At 34.3% G+C, this 14,711-nt stretch overlaps 1 long non-coding RNA gene across 1 annotated transcript; it reads left to right on the plus strand.

Moving 5' to 3' along the window:
* Positions 1 to 9,691: 9,691 nt before the first annotated feature.
* On the plus strand, positions 9,692 to 11,893 carry LOC132154121 (uncharacterized). Its single transcript, XR_009437070.1, has 4 exons — positions 9,692 to 9,871; positions 10,879 to 11,008; positions 11,191 to 11,269; positions 11,847 to 11,893. It is a non-coding gene; the product is annotated as an uncharacterized LOC132154121 (long non-coding RNA).
* The last annotated feature ends 2,818 nt before the right edge of the window (positions 11,894 to 14,711 follow it).

Here is a 14,711-nt window from a genome sequence, read left to right on the forward strand (position 1 = left end):
TTTAATACACATTTCTGATCTCACTGTGAATGATCAATTGATTATTTGAAAAAAATCACTCTCTTTTTAGTATCCAATCAACTGCAGTGTAATAAATAAAACATGTCATGCATCAATGGATGCTCTGCAGTGAATGGGTGCCGTCAAAACAAGAGTCCAAACAGATGATAAAAACATCACAATAATCCACAAGTAACCCACACCACTCCAGTCCATCAGTTAATGTCTTGTGATGTGAAAAGATGTTTTTAATTAATAATCTTTGCTTTTTAAAGTCTGTAATCTGCTTTATAAAGTCCATCCCCTGTTCTCATCTCACATCGAAATCCACAGACAAATCTGTTTTGGCTTGTAAGCGTTGCTTGATCTGTGCATATTTCTCTCCTGATTCACATGAGACTTCTTTTTTAATACTGGAGAAAGCAGTATAATGGATAGAAGACTCATATTTTAGCTTGAAGCAACGGTTTCTGAGCTATTGCTTTAATGTTAGTTTTAAACCTTGCTGCTCCTGGTGTATCATTTTATTTATAAATAACAGCATGAACATCCTTCAAAACATCCCAGAAGAAAGAAAGTCCAGTTTGGACTGACATAAGGGCAAGTCAATTACATTTTGGGTGAAGTAATCATCTAAAAAGAGCCTCAGTAATCCTATAAATCGTTTTCACTGCTGGAGAGCAGACAACATTATTCAAACATCATTTCATGGGCTATCAGAATCCCAAAATATTAGCACTCATCTGCATTTAAAGTGGACATACTCACTTTCAGAACTGCTCGATCATCAGAGCGGTTTGGCAGTCGAGCACAGTAATTATGGTTAATGAGTGTATGATTATGTGATATTGATTTGTTCAGTGTGCCTGAAATGATATATATGTCCTCAAGATTCAGTAATGCCCAAGCTTTTTTGCCTTCTGCATTGTTCATTTTTTCTGTCACACTCTAATACCAAAAGAATAAGATAACAATATACTGTATAAAAGATAAAATATTTTATATTAAATATTGCATTGTTTAAAAATGAAGCAAATTAAAATGAAAAACAACTAAAATTATGATGATGGAAAAATTCAAAGATATGCTTTTGGTGTATGGGGAAAATAGTCTGAACAACAAAGTCAGTAAATGTAATTTTTGAGTGTAGATAGGATAGTGAAGTTAGGGATTTGAGTCCCAGCAACTAAATGGAATTAGATCACAGGAACATTCTTTTAAGCTCTTGTTTTCTTCCTTGCCATTTGTCTGACATAAATAGCTCACAGTTGGTTCATTACACAATCCACAGTAAATTGTGTCATGCTAACATTCATGACATGAATCTGGCACAATGTTTAAAAATCAATTTTAGCCATGCACTCAGTCCTAACACTGGTATCCTTTGGAAGTCAAGTAGTAGATGATGTGTAGGCATGGAAGTGTTAATGTGGGGGCGGTCATTAATTTCTATTATGTTATTATAAGGTGACAAAAGTGCAGAACGAGTCATTTTTGCAGCCTACTTTCAATGAATAATGGTTTTGGACTTGTTAAGAAGTTGTGCAAATGTTTTCACAGAATACTGAACTTTTTATCACAAAAAATCTAATAAAATTCAGTTCCTTGGATGAGTATTTGTCCCTTTGAATTATCCATCAAGACCATAGTTGCATCACATAAAACACTAAAGCAGTTTATCCAAAGGCAAGCAGCCATTAGAAATGCATTCAACTATAAGTGTGTGATCAGAACAATATGCAAATTGCAGTATATGTTATCATTAGTGGGTTGTTTACATAAAGCGCTTTCGCACCAACCAAATGAATCAAACTCTGATGTCAGTCTGACTGGGATCACAACAGAAAGGTGTGAAAGTGGCCTAAAGCTCAGTCACTCTGAGTTTGAAATTAGAGTTCGTCTTTCTGCAAGACTTATACTTGCGAAGTGTCAGAATGCATATAAAAATGAAAATGTTCTGTCTGGTTTTAGTGCAGAAGTATGTCCTAATGAGCATGCTGTGCTGAATGCGGCCGTTTCACTTAGACTGATGAATCAGCCTCAAATAAACACGTCCATCCGTCCTTACAGCACCTCAGTTCGGATGTCTGCATATGTCATCTGTGATTATAATTTTACATTTAGAGAAGACAGATACAGTCGGCCTAAAAAGACTTCTGCATCCCAGAAGAAAACAACAATGGGAAGAATTCTGTGTGATATGTCATTTTTATCTTATTTTGTTTTGTAATTATTCTTGTTTTTTGGATGGAAGCCATTTGAAACAGTAGAGTTGTAATGTGAGTGTGCATTTATTTGCACAAACAGGATGCAGTGTTCTGTTCATAAGACAAGAAAATCATTTAGAAATGGGGAAAAGCGAACTGGAGGAGTCTAGTACACAAAACTTGCCTTCGAGATGGACACTAAAACTAATGTAGTTCATTTAGAGTCAGACACGGTTTCAGTAACCACTCTGATGGAGTTGTTCATTCATTACAAACCAGTACCTCATGAGTCTTTTGAGATCCGGCACATATGAGTCATTTGTTCGTGAAAAGGATAAAAGAGGAACCAGTATTTTTGATTCAAAAGAACCAGCTCATACAGTAAGTGTCTTTTTTTTTTTGTGAATCCTACTGCACTGTTTGCGCCGTATGTTTTTGACTCACTAAAAAGAACTGGCTCAAAAGAGACATTTGATGGTGAATCTGAAGCTTTATTGTGCCATATAAATGTAATTCACTAAAAGGAAACTAGTTATGCTGTACTAGTTAGGCTGTCTATACTTTTTAATTCACCAAAAGGAACCAGCTCATGAGAGTCATTTTTCATTATCGAACACTAGTTATGAATAATGTGCTTATTTCACTAAAAGGAACCGTTTTTCCTTTTTTTTTATTACATCCCAACCCTGGATGATGATTATGGTCTTAATCATTTCTCATCAAATTATTGTAAAGCCAAACAATTGGGGCTGCTAAATAATTGCAGAGTTTTACACTCTCTCTTTATGTCAAATGATTTATTTCTGTATTTATACATTTATTTTTCTTAGAAAAACATTTATAAACAATAAACAATTGAAGCTTTTTAAACTTTCCCAAGCTATAAATGAGCAACAAAAGTACCTCTAGCTCAACATTGGCTTTAAAAACCAACTTTATTGTTTTTCATTTTCAGTCTGGGTTTTGGAAAACTGGCTGTCATCAACATTCGGTGACCTCTCCTTATTTGCCGTTACCTTCTATAACACTCAAGATAATAGCTTAAAATGTGATGTGTGGATGTTAAAATACTTTGTCCGATAGTTTAATGAGCAAAGGCAGCTATAAGCATGACATTCTTATTTTAACTTCCTGAAGAGTGCAAGCATTGCTTTCACAACACTGCTCTGTTTGACTTGACAAGTTTGCAACAACTTAAATGTTTCACAAGTATTAAACAGATTTCGATTTGCCTTGTCTGCTTGGATAAAGCACAGGTACTGTGTATGTTTTTCTGATGTCATTAACTCAGTCACCATTCCTGCAGCTCCAGAGTTATGGCTTAAAACCACCAGGGGGTTCAGAGGTGAGCATCTATGCACAAAGATGGTGATCTTCAAATCATTTACTTCAATGGAGTAATTGATTTCTCCAGGTATGATGGATCTGCTTGCTTTCTACTGTCCAGAAGGTCTATTGTGGAACAATATATACTACTATTTTTGAAAACTAGTAGCTAGTATTCAATTCCCAACATTGGCGAAGAGCCAGTGTGTCCAGTTTAATTCCGATCATAAGCATTATATCCTCCCTGTCAACCCACTGGCTCTATGGCTGTTGAACCGCTGACTGATGGCCATCTGTGATGTGTCAAAAGCACCAAATTAACCCACACAGATAGCAGTGATCACTCTAGTGTACCGTCCCAATGGGTTTATGTGTGTTGTTCAGGATTCAGGGTTTGTTGTTGTTGTGAAGCCGTGTGGACACTTTCTCCTTATCTGTGGTAAAAACACATATACTTGTTTGGGTCATGGTTTCTCTTTGGCCCTTAGCATTAAACAGGCTATTTTTGCTGTTGTGCCTTATTGACTGTGTAAGCACTCTTTTCACATTGCAGGCTTTGCTGCTTTTCCTCCTAAATTGCAGGGTTTAAAAATAATCTAAATAAATTAGTCAGCCTCAACAACTGACTAGTCATTCAAGTTTTTGTGTAATGGTTTGCTTAATGGTTTAATTTCAGTGTAATGCATTCAGTTGCCATTCTTAACAAGTCATTTTTGTAGCATAGTTTTTGAAATATGCTCTTCGCATGGAAGTTTTGTTATTTATAAACTAATTATTATTATTTTTTTATGCAAACCCTCAGAACTATCTTGGGTGCTATATTCATATTTTAAATTTAATTGAACTGAATTAATGTCCTTTTATATCTTTTGTTTTAATTTTAAATCGTTTTTATTTTTTTATTTTAATAGGTAATATTTATGTTGGCTTTAATTTTTATATTTTCAATTTTCATTTTTATTTTAGTTTAATATTTTTAGTAAATGTGTTATGTGCTTTTGTCATTATTATTATTATTATAATAATAATAAACAAAAATGAATATACAATAAAATGAAAATAAATTATATATACATATATATATATATATATATATATATATATATATATATATAAATGATACATTTGACTATGATTAACTTATTTCAATTAGTTGCCAAGACAACATTTCTAATGTTTTTTTTCCATCTACTATTTAAATTTTATTTTATATGACAAAAATGTTTACATTTTATAGTAGAATTCCACGAATTTTTCCCATTAACAATCACACTTCATAAACACTTTTTTTCCCTCACTCAGTCTCTTTTTCCCAAAATCAATTAAGTTCCTCTCTGTATTTCCTGTGTTTACATTGTGAAACTGAAATTGCTCAGAAAATCATTCAGGGGATGTTTTGTCCTCCTCATTAGGAGACATGTGAATGTCGTTAACATGCTCGTGTGGAAGACGAGTGCGCCCATTTAGTGTTACTGTCACTAACCTTCCCAGCCTTTTTAATGAGCATGCATCACATCAGTGCTGGTATTCAAAACACCCCCCATCTCCTTCTTCACGTGCAGACTTGTTTATTTATTATTTCCTGGAGACGTGTACTGGAGTTATGAATAATCAAGCTATTAGTGCTCGAAGGGAGAGTCGCATCTGTTAAATCGACCACCAGAGATGCTGCAAATCATAGTAGCTAATGTTTTCCAGGAAATTAGAGATCAAAGATGACTGGAACTACAGGAAGGAAATGGTGGTGTTATTACTGTATATCCTTCTTACAGGAATGCTTGGAAATGCTCGAAAATTTAAGGCAAATGGATGGAAATTAACTTCTTTCAAAAATCTTGCTGACCCCAAACTTTTATTGTGTAAGGTGACAGAATAACAAGTAAACCTTTTTAGAGTATTTTATGGTACATGGATGAAAAAAGTGAGAAAAAAAACCAGGTTTGACTTGCTATTCTCAATGCAGACGCTTGTACACAGCTTCAGATGGAGGTTTTGGCAGAGGCGTAGTAACTATTATAACTAGACAATTTTGCCACCCTTATTTCTGTGCAGATAATCAAAACCCATGTCTTTAATGTGTCTCTCTCCACACTTGTCAAATCCTCCTGGTTTTGGGTGGTGGAGGCATGCTGGGAGAATTATTGAAACACTGAAGCAGCTCTTTAGACACACATTTGTTGGAAAAAATGAGTATATTCCTCCTGAACTCGGTTTCTATAAAGCATTCAATAGATCAATAATTCATAGTCAAAAGATCTTTTTGACTGGTGCTTCATTTTCCAAGTTGTGTCATGAATAGGGATAAATCAAGATCTATCTTTCAGTCTTTAGAGGATATGAAGTGTTTGCCTTGGGATTGTTGCTGTTTGCATAAGAAGTGAATGTAAGTTGAAAATGAAATAATGCAAGGCTCAAAGAGTGTAAGATTTTCATATATTCATATCTGAGAGTAATCCAGAGATAAACAATCCCAGACAATAAGATCTAGGTGTATAATATAGTGTATTTATTATCATATTAAGATGAGAATTATGACTGTGAGCTGGAGCTTCTGTCACGCTGAGATCATCAGTTGTGCCGCTGGCTGCGTCCCATATCACTGAGGTGCCAGAAATGCAGTTTTCACTGTCCCAACTTTTCACAAAAAATGTAAACCGCCATTAGGCTGTCTTTCTGGAATGATTTGTGCTTCTCAATAAGGAAAAGCTGTTTCTCTGACATTAATTAATCTGCTGCTAGCAAAATCTATCCATAATGCAGTAAATGAAAATTATTACTGTGAATGTGTTAATTTAATTAAGAAGAGTGGATGGGTAACTGTCATGGGAGAAAAAAATTATATTTATTTTTATTTTAATGTTTATTTCCCTATGACCATACAGAGGATAAACAGTTTGGAGGATGGATGTATTTTATTCTATTTTATGAAATGAAATGAATAAGTAAATCCACAAAGTATATTTGTACATTTAGTTGTGATTCAATGCATTAATATAAAATGTACATTAACCTAATTTTTTTCAATGTGATCCAGTTGGAGTTGGACATGTCTGTTTAATGAATATTAATACATTTTTAGGTTTTTGTTACATTTTATAAATTGCTTTGATATCTTGGCACTCATATCTTGCAATTTTTCAACAGTACATCTATAAAAAAAGTGTATTGAGAAATATATATACTTGCTTAATAAAAACGGTTGTCCAATGCTAGCATGCACATACAAAATATATATATTTTATTAGTATAGAAATAGTATATATTTTAATAGTATAGAAAAGGAATATATATATATATATATATATTCCTTTCTATACTATTAAGGACTGCCCATTGGCAACATATCTGTTTCAACTTTTCCAGTCAGACCTCAGACATCTTTTAATGCCCTTCTGTACAATTTATTCTCTGTAAAAGGTTTTCCATCGATGCCACAAGAGAAGCAGAATAAGTCATCAACTTCTTTGTACTCCTCCTCACGTCGTGTACGAGTCAAACTGACACACTTGATTGAGTCGTGTCGCTGTGAGCCGCTGTCAGTCTCTCTTGATCTCACGCTGACATTTCCTTTGAAGCGCGCTCCTATCCACCGCGTGACGGCGGAGTATTGAGAACATTGTGACGGTGTTTGTCAGAATCATAATTTCTCTTTCATGTCTCCCCACTGGCAGCCACTCAGGACGAGCTTTAATAACAATACGAGGAGGACGTGACAAACTGACTGATTTGTCACAAAAGCACATAGAAATTATATTTATTTATTCTTATATGAAGACAGACATGTAAAATCCCAGCATACGGAACTGAATCAAGGCCTTTCGGATTAGTTTTAACAAATGAAATAGAAGTTGAGGAGAAATGGGTAAGTTTTAGGCGTGAGGTTGTAAAGTGCTCTTAAATGAGTCCTGGAGGATTGTAACGCACAGTCATGATTGAAGGCCTTCTTCTGTCCTGTCCTATCCAGCTCTGGCTTTGTTTTCTTTCATCAGTTTTTTTTTCTCTTGCCATCACAAGCTTCTTTTTCATCGCATCCTCTTTGTTTCTTCCTCTTTTTTTCCCTTTGTCACATTAAAGTCAACAATGTCGATATCCAAAAAAACACATTTCCTCAACCTGCCATCTTAAACACACATGCAAAGCCGAAAGTTGGATGAAGTCAACTTGTTTTTAAGGCAAGACACAACAGGTGAATAGAGTAAAAAAAAAAATTATTAAAAGGATCTCATCATATTCCACCAGTTATGCTTATCAGGGTTGTATTTATTTGATCAAAAATACAGTAAAACATTTTTTTCAGGATTCTGTGATGTATTAAACATAAAAAAGAAACATTTAAACATTTATTCAACATAGAAGTAGATCTTTACTATCACTTTTTACCAATTTAACATTTTTTATTTTCCTTTTAAAAAAAAGCATATTATAATGATTTCTATAAGATCACTGAAGACTGGAGTAATGATGCTGAAAATTCAGCTTTGATCACAGGAATAAATTACGTTTTGCAGTATATTTAAATATTTAAATTTTATTTTCACAGTACAAATGGTTTTACTGTATTTTTGATCAAATAAATGCAACAAAATCTTACTGATCCCAAACTTCTGAAGGGTAGTATATGTGCTTCTGAAGTGGAGTTTTGAGAAAAGGACCTTTAAAGATGTGTGTATAATTAATATAGAGAATACATAAAGTGCTATAAAATAAACATTTAAATGTGTACTTTAGATGTTTTCTTTCCAAAAGTCTGAATAAAGGCATGTTACGGAGGCTAAATAGCCCAAAGGTAATGAGAAAACAGGATTTGCCTGTAGTGTTTTTTTGCCTGGGCTTATTGTCTCTAGAGGATAGTTTTCCAGGTTCAGTGGAGTGGAGTAATTACACTCGGCATCAAGAGGCTGTTTCCATCCTTCTTGCTAACGGCACTCAGCATCAAATAGAGTCTCGTGACCATTTATGTGCGCTAAAGCATTATAAATAATCATCCCCTTTAACTAGGAGATATCTGGCGCTGTATTGTTTGAGATTTATTACATACAAAATACTGTGTATAACACAATCTGACATTGCACAGCATTGCAATGTTAAAGTACACCAAATAAATAACTAATTATTTCAGATCTGAAAATGGTTTGAAATTAAAACTTTACTGTGCTGATACTGTTACAAAATGCCATTGCCATTATTTATGTTGGAACAGAGCATTTTATAATAATCGAAACGGTATTATCTGCACTGGTGTAGTTGTGTTTGTTTTCTTTGAGTTATGTGTCAGATAGATAGATAGATAGATAGATAGATAGATAGATAGATAGACAGATAGACAGATAGACAGATAGATAGATAGATAGATAGATAGATAGATAGATAGATAGATAGATAGATAGATAGATAGATAGATAGATAGATAGATTTTAGTTAAAATGACATGTACTTTGAAACACTGTTCTTGTTGCTATGGCAATAGGATGGGAGCCATATTATTTTCCATTTCAGCTAACTATCTAATTAGCTGTTGAGTGCTGTTGGTACAAGTTAGCTGCATGAAAACAACAATCTTCTCTATTAAAATACTTCCTCCCAATTTTGGATGGCTGATGATTTCGAAGATGCCAACATTTACTGTTTGAACAGGTTAGAGCAATTTGGAGAAGCTTAAAAAAATAAACATTAAACATTTATTTGCATTTCCATGTTTTTATTTTTATTTTATTTTTTGCATTTTTTCCATGCGTGGTCAGATTTTGCTGCCTTTTTTTTGTCTCTAGTCGGTCACATGGCTTAGCTTTTCACTTCACAAGACATGAATTAATGGACTGGAGTGGTGTGGATCACTTGTGATGTTTTTATCACAATAATCTCACATTGTTTGGAGTCTCATTCTGACGGCACCCATTCAAGAGATGTAATGCTATAAGTTTCCCCAAATCTGTTGCCATGAAGAAACAAACTAATCTACATCTTGGATGGCCTGAGGATGAGCACATTACAGCATACAGTTACAAGATGGTTATTTTTGCAGCCAGGGAGACTGAACAGCAAGATTATGTACAAAGTACCTTATCTAGTATCCAACAAAACAGGTCATTTAAACATGTGACAAGTTGAAGCAGTTTTGGCTAAAACAATGTCGCAAGCCATAAGAAAGGTCACCATACTGCACACCTACTGACCAAAACATTACTCAGTGTTTCAGCATTCATACAGAATGACCAGCATTTTCTCAGTGTGAATCAAAAGTGAAGAAACAGTCCGAGGTGAAGTGGCTAATCAAACAAGTGGGGTTCCAAAGCCTCCAGCCCTCGACAGCACGCTAAGCTTGCTATTAAAAGAACTCAGTGAGTCAGAAGAGAGCCGCTGTGCTGAAGGGTGTTTGTGGACCAGCTCCAGTATTTATAGTCATCCATCAAGAAAAATCTGCAGGGGCCTCATCACTGTAGATGATCGGCCACGAGCCGGCTAGAAATGCCTGCCAGTTCAGACCACTTCTCTACACTTCTCTAAAATATCACTTTTAAGTCTATAAAACTGAATGCTTTGTTTGTTTGTTTTTTTGCAAGAGTTGGGCTGTTGACAGATTTGTTGTAGTACCATTGATATACTTTTATTGTTTATGTTAAATATTTAAATTTTAGTTTAGTTTTTTTATGTTTATATTGTTTGTTTTTAATTAAATTTTTAGTTTTAGTTTATTTAGTTTGAGTTATTTTAGTACTTAAAATGAGAAATATTGCCTTGACTACTAGCTGAAGTAAAATACATTTATAGATTTTAATTGTAAAATATATATTTTTTTAATCAATAAAACTTGAAAAAATGTACTGCTGCTAGAAAAACAAGCATATTTTGCAAATGAATTTTTGTGACACAAAGCCTTATAATAGAAAATCTTAATAATAGATTTGAATGATACAATACATTTTTTGAAAATCAACAAAATTGTATGCAAGACCTGAGAGGGTTTTTAGAATCATTGATTCTTAGTTTTGTTAATATTTTGAATTAGATAATTTTAGAGTTTTAGTGATTTTGTTTGGTTTTTGTGATTTTTATTCATTTTGATAAATAGTATAAATAGTTTTCAGTTTTAGTATATTTAATTAGCTAGCTGAAATACAATTATTTTTTATTCTTTTATTTCAGTTAATGTTTCTTTAATTTTGAGCGATGAATTTTTTTATTTTGATTTAGTTGTTGACAATTAAAGCAGTTAACTGATGCAGATGGCATGTCTGTGTTTTTTATCAAATCGAGATTTGACTACAAAATCGGATGCTTTCTGAACTCTAGACCTGCGGGTTAAACATCTCAGATTAAAGCTGTCTCACTGTCGCTCACTCTGCAGAGAAAGGGAGACCTGTCCATCCCACTAACAGTCTTTCCTGAGGGGACGTCCTCTGGGGAGGACACACGTGCCCACCGCTGAGGATTTCAGGAGAACATTAAGCAGAAACAGGAAGTTTAGTCTGCTTACAGTAAGTGTTCTGTCTGTAACAAAGCTGCTGGTGGTAAATCAAGATAAAGAACATTCAGTGTAAAAGCCAAATTATATTTTTGATGAATGAAATGTGAGTGGGCATTTGGTGCAAAATGTGGAAACGTCAAACACGATTAATTAGCCTATAGTGTACTTATTAAGTGTTCCTTGTTTCTGCAGAAGTAAGAAAATGTCCATGCCAGATGTGAGTGACGTGATGCAGTTTCTGCCTATGGTGTCATGTGCAGCAAGTAAACAGGTAAAGGCGGACCAAAAATGTGAAAGGTTCACAAACAGCTCAAGAAGGTCACACACTGTATGTGGGTGTTTCTTAAACTATGTACTTTCAAAGCACACTTTAACAATCTTACTACTAATATTTGTCTACTAAAAATTGGCAGTTTTATTCATGTTAATATTATTATTAATATTAAAAAAATCCAAGTGTTTCTAGTTGAAGAAACACCAATGCAAAGTACAAAACAACTTAAGCTTCAGTGGCCAAGTAAGCTGATAAAGCTTTGGAAAATTATATTGTAGAGTCATTTTATTTGGCAAGAAATAGCTTCAGCTTTATTAATAATCACTTTGTAAACAATTTCAGGCCATTTCCCATCGAATCTCTCTTTGCAGCTGTTTGAGTTGCCAGCTGAGCCAAAGTTTGACTTGCACGCAAATACTGAAAACAAAGCAAAACATGTACATAATACGCCACAGTTTAAATAACAGCATGAATATTTATAAATAGCTTGATGCAGTATTAATCAGGTCAGTCAGTAGTACTATTTGTTAGCAGCTGAACAGTGGAGTAAACTTTTCTTACTTTCTTTTGGCAGGAAACAATATTTAAGGTCAGAGGTCATCTGAACCCTGTGGTGTGCGGGTGAGGTCAAATGATTTTTTTTTCCTGTACCACTTTGGTATTCATGCTTGATTTTTTTTGCTTGACAAATCTTTGATTTTAGAGTGTTTTATTCAGTCAGAGAAGCTGCAGTGAGTTTGTAGATAGGAAATTATGCAAAACCGGCTGAGAGTGCATCATACAGATTTGTTTCATGATTTGCTATTTGTGTCAGTTTTGCACTACAATCATTATATCTGCACTTTTTAACAGTTTGTTTACTTCACTGGTTTGCACTCTATCTGCCATGTGTCTTGTGCTGCTTTACTTAACTTTATTTTTTATTTATTTATTTTTATTTTTTTACATGTCCTTATTTGAATAGGTTTTTTTTTGTATCTATCTGTATTTTTATGCTGTACTGTTAGTTATCTGTATGCACCAAGAGTCTAAGAGTAATGCAATTCTCAATTCTCTGTATGTATGTGCTGTACATGTGGAAGAATTGACAATAAACTTAACTTGACACCCTCAGGCCATCCACGATATAGGTGATTTTTTTTCTTCAGTAGAAGAGTAAATATGTTTTTAGCTGAAACCGTGGTCCTTGGTGATAAACAAAATGCAAGTCAGCGGCTGCCTGTTATTGAGAATAAAAAGCATATCAAGAAAAAATTAATACCTGTGGCTCCTGATGATATATTGAGGTTTTATGAAGTGAAACGATAGGTCTGTGCAAGAAACCGAACATCATTTATATCATTATTACCTGTTTTCCGCTAAATGGTTCTTTTGGACAGTATGTTTCAATGAACTGGTTCAATTCACCAGTTCATTTATGTAATCACACAATAATGTAACGTATACATTATTATATTATTAAGCACCCAATAATAATGTGAAATGTGGACTTTTTACATGCCTAAAGCATATAAAGTGAATAAACTAGCACAGAAACAATAAAAGCATTCATTCCGCTGCTTCATTCAAGTGCTCGGTTCAGTTTAGTGGCTGTTGGAGGAACTGGAGCACTGAATGAGTTGGCTAAAACCAGTATCATAGGATCATATACGCTGGTATTTTCGCTCATTTTGAGTCGGAGTGACTCTCAGGCACAGCCAAAATTGAGTTTTGATTGGGTTACTTTGCTTTGCTTCACGAGCTGTGAAATGTTTAAAATGGTTCAGTCCGATTTGGTGAATTGGTTCAGCTAGTTCACCAAAAAAAAAAAAAAAAAAATTGGTTCGAAAGATTTATTATTTTTCGAACCAGATGTCACTTCATTATTACAGGTAATAATGTTGTAAATAATGTTCAGTTTCCTGCACAGACTGATCAATTTCTCTTCATAAGACCTCAATATATTGTCAGGAACCATTGGTATCAATTTTGTGCTCCTTCATATTTTTAATTCTCAAAAATCGGTAGCTGCTGACTTGCACTCTATGAATCACCAAGGACCACGGTTTCAGCTGAAACAATCATCTTTACTTTTCTACTGGAGAAATAAAGTCACTTGCATCTTGGACATAACAGTTAACAGCATTTATTTTTATTTTTTTAACTATCCCTTTAAAACATTGACTCATTTTGAAACAATCCGATACTGTACATGCTTAGTTTAATAATTTCTTCTTCGGATGGCACCACTGCTCATTTGGTATATTTGAAGACTAGTGAAAATACAACAGTTCTTATGAAGTCTGAGAGAACAGGCTGTCCGCCAAACAAACAGTCCTGTTAATGAAGTGCTTACGTATGTACCGTACTTAAGAGCATCCAAATCTTCTGTTCTAGGCAATGTCAGCACACACTGCATGTAAAAATAACCAGCAAAGTAACAAATGTCTCATACAGACATATATGGTTCTTATGATGTTTTTTGGGTTCATTGGTTATGTTAGTGAGCTAGAAAAGAGGCTAATGAGAATGCGTTTACCTGTGGCTTCCAGCCTAATGAGTCGAGATGTGCTGCCAAGAGCGAAACATGAACATTAGGATGCAGGCCGGTCAGGATGATCTTCCAGCTCTACATAAATAGCCAAAGCATTAACATTTAATTAGAATACTAGTGATGCGCACAGTCAGTGGTAATAGATTATTTTTGTTAACTAGTTAACTCATACCTTGCATGTTAATGTTATTTTTGTTACACACTCAAGGAAACGTCATACTGATGCTATTTGCAACTCAATTCAGAGGAATTCTTGGGAAAAAAATGTGAAGGTTTGTTCACCTAAAATGACAATTCAGTCATCATTTGAAAAATGTAGACACTAAAGATATGTTTTCTGAAATCAAAAGAGATATACATTAGCAAATTGTAAATTTTGTTACTTCTCATATTTTGTCTTATTCTTATGAGTAAAACTCTCCAAAGTCTACATTTTCTCTGCATTTAATCTCATAACTAGGAGAAATAGTTGCGATTTGTTTGGATATTTCTCTTTTATTCTGTATTCCATCTCAGTCTCGAGCTGAGAAATGGATGCTGTCATTGGTGAATAACGGTGGACCATGAGATGCTCTTTCTCTTCATGATTTTCTGCTCTATTGTCAATAAGACAACCAAACAGATGGATGACGATCCATTTTCCAATTTCCGTTCAGATATTGGCACCCATCCCCTCCAGGAGTGCATTTTATGGAGTCATCATCGCCATCGATTTTACTGTCTTGGAAAATATTTTCATTTAGAGATTGAGATGAGATGTTGAAAAATGAGTGAATCAATAAGCAAGAGAGTGATGAACACAAACAAGCAACTAATTGAACTGCATTGTTCTGGGTGCTCATGCTGATTTCGTTGCAGTTTACTGCCCCGCACGAAATGAGGACGTGTGGAAATGGATTCTGTTCT

Source organism: Carassius carassius, chromosome 12 (assembly GCF_963082965.1).
Source record: "Carassius carassius chromosome 12, fCarCar2.1, whole genome shotgun sequence".
NCBI lineage: Eukaryota > Metazoa > Chordata > Actinopteri > Cypriniformes > Cyprinidae > Carassius > Carassius carassius.